Source organism: Oncorhynchus keta, chromosome 10, assembly GCF_023373465.1.
Source record: "Oncorhynchus keta strain PuntledgeMale-10-30-2019 chromosome 10, Oket_V2, whole genome shotgun sequence".
NCBI lineage: Eukaryota > Metazoa > Chordata > Actinopteri > Salmoniformes > Salmonidae > Oncorhynchus > Oncorhynchus keta.
In genome coordinates, this window is record NC_068430.1 from 14,192,910 (window position 1) to 14,195,954 (window position 3,045).

Below are 3,045 nucleotides of genomic sequence, written 5' to 3' on the forward strand. Positions count from 1 at the left end.
CGGGTATTATTTAATGAAGCTGCCAGTTGAGGACTTGTGAAGCGTCTGTTTCTCAAACTAGTCTATCTAATGTACTTGTCCTCTTGCTCAGTTGTGCATCGGGGCCTCTCATTCCTCATTCTATTCTGGTTAGTGCCAGTTTGCGCTGTTGTGTGAAGGGAGTAGTACACAGCATTGCACAAGATCTTCAGTTTCTCTGCAATTTCTCACATGGAATAGCCTTCATTTATCAGAACAAGAATAGACTGATGCGTTTCAGAAGAAAGTCCTTAGTTTCTGGCCATTTTGAGTCTGTAATCGAACCCACAAATGCTGATGCTCCAGATACTCAACTAGTCTAAAGAAGGACAGTTTTATTGTAACGCTCCGGGTGTCGTGGGTGTGGAGTCAGACGCAGGATACAGAGAGTGCAATACTGTGCTATTTAATGCACTCACGCAACACTGGGTGCTCAAAAACCAAATGCCCCAAACACGGGGGACGAAAACAGTACAGCAGAATACACAACCAGGAACAAACACGTTCCTCTACGACATACCCGAAGGTCACAATAATTAATCGCGCACAAAGAAACAGGCGGGCCGGCTGTCTAATAAAGCCCAACTAATTACTAACTAACAGGTGCTAACAATAAACATACAAGGAGGGGGAGGAAAGAAAATCAGTGGCAGCCAATAGGCCGGCGACGACGACCTCTGAGCGCCACCCGAACGGGACGGGGAGCCACCCTCGGTCGGACTCGTGACATTTATTGTTTCTTTGATCAGAACAACAGTTTTCTGCTGTGCTAACATATTTGCAAAAGGGTTTTCTAATGGCCAGTTCGCTTTTAAAAAGTTATAGCTAACACAACATGCTGTTAGAACACAGGAGTGATGGTTGCTGATAATGGGCCTCTGCATATATTGGTAGATGGTTGCAAACAAGAAAAAGGCACACATTGAATATCCCTATGAGCATGGTGAAGTTATTAATTACACTTTAGATGTTGTATCAATACACCCAGTCACTACAAAGATACAGGCGTCCTTCCTAACTCATTAGCTGGAGGGAAAGGAAACCCCTCAGGGATTTTACAACGAGGCCAATGGTGACTTTAAAACAGTTACAGAGGTCAATTGCTGTGATAGGAGAAAACTGAGGATGGATCAACGACATTGTAGTTACTCCACAATACTAACCTAATTGACAGAGTGAAGGACACCTGTACAGAAGGACACCTGTACAGAAAACATGCATCCTGTTTGCAGCAAAGTAATACTGAAAAAAATGTGGTAAAGCAATTAACTTTTTTTTCAGAATACGAAGTGTTGTGTTTGGGGCAAATCCAATCCAATACATTACCGAGTACCACTCCATATTTTCAAGCATAGATGTGGCTGCATCATGTTATGGGTATCATTAAATAAGGACTGATACTAAAGAAATAGACTAGAGCTAAGCACATGAAAAATCCAAGAGAAAAACTTGCTTCAGTCTGCTTTCCACCAGACACTGGGAGATGAATTCACCTTTCAGCAGGTCAATAACCTAAAAGACAAGGCCAAATATACACTGGTGTTCCTGAGTGGCTGAGTTACAGTATTGACTTAAATCTACGGCAAGACCTGAAAATTGTTGTCCAGCAATGATCAACAACCAATTTGACAGATTTTGAATAATTTTGAAAATAATAATGGGCAAAGGTTGCCCAATCCAGGTGTGAAAAGCTCTTAGAGACTTACCCAGAAAGCTGTAATTGCTGCCAAAGGTCCTTCTACAGGGGTATGAATACTTATGTAAATGAAATATTTCTGTATTTCATTTTCAATAATAAAACAAGTATAATCTAAAAACAGGTTTTCACTTTCATTATGGGGTATTGTGTGTAGATGGGGGAGAAAATAAATAAATAATCCATTTTGAATTCAGGCTGTAACAGGGTCAAGGGGTAGGAATACTTTCTGAAGGCACTGTGCCAAGGTTGATATATTTATTCCAGACCCTGCCTATTTCAATTCCATCCAACTTTTTAAAATAAAATAAACGGCCTGCTCTCCAACTTTATTTGGAATGGAAAAACCTTAAGAGTCAAATGGACTATTTTACACTTACCCAATAAAGCTGGAGGTCTTGGACTACCTCAAATGAAGATGTATTACAGGGCTGCACAAATGCCTTCACTTAAACAGCAGACTATCCTTGTCACGTCTGCTCCTGCTCCTCCCATAGGGTATATGACGTCGCCAGAGAACTCACCTCCAGTCCAAGGATTCATCATTACGCACACCTGGCACTCATCATTACGCACACCTGTTAATCATTATGATTTACACCTGGACTCCATTACCTTCATCATTTCCTCCCCTTTATATGTCACTCTCCCAGGTTCACTCACCAGTTGGTATTGTTCTTGTGTATCGGCGTTCTGCCTTATGTTAATGTCGTGTTCTTGGTTTTGTTGTTTTATTAAAAAGTTTCACCTGCACCTGCTTCCGACTCACCGCCCCATCAGTACAATCCTTGTGCAGGGAGGACTATCAAATCAAGTTTTAATTGTCTATCACATGCTTCGTAAACAACAGCTGTAGACTAACAGTGAAATGATTAGTTATGGGCCCTTTCCAACAATGCAGAAAATAATAAAATAACAACAATACAAAAATCTGTAATATACAATAAGCAACAATACTAATAATAAATACACAATAAATAATTATATCTTGGCTATATACACAGGGTACCAGTACTGAGTCCATGTGCAGGGGTATGAGGTAATTGAGGTAGATATGTACACACAGGTAGGGACAACGTGACTAGGCAGCAGGATAGATAATAGACAGTAGCAGCAGTGTATGTGATGGGTGTGGGAGTGTGGAAGTGTGTATGTGTGTGTATGTGTTGGAGTGTCAGTGTACGTATGTGTGTGTGTGTGGGTAGAGTCAAGTGTGTGTGCATAGAGAAAAGAGTGCAAAAAGGGTCAATGCAGATAGTCCGGGGAGCTATTTGTTTAACTACACTATATATACAAAAGTATGTGGACATCACTTCAAATGATTGGATTCA

The 3,045-nt window shown here is 40.8% G+C and overlaps 1 long non-coding RNA gene across 1 annotated transcript; it reads right to left on the minus strand.

Annotated features, from left to right (window-relative positions):
• Nucleotides 1–408: 408 nt before the first annotated feature.
• On the minus strand, nt 409–2,211 carry LOC127932127 (uncharacterized). Its single transcript, XR_008144167.1, has 3 exons — nt 2,095–2,211; nt 1,725–1,756; nt 409–1,530 (listed from the first exon to the last, which is right to left on the minus strand). It is a non-coding gene; the product is annotated as an uncharacterized LOC127932127 (long non-coding RNA).
• Nucleotides 2,212–3,045: the final 834 nt, after the last annotated feature.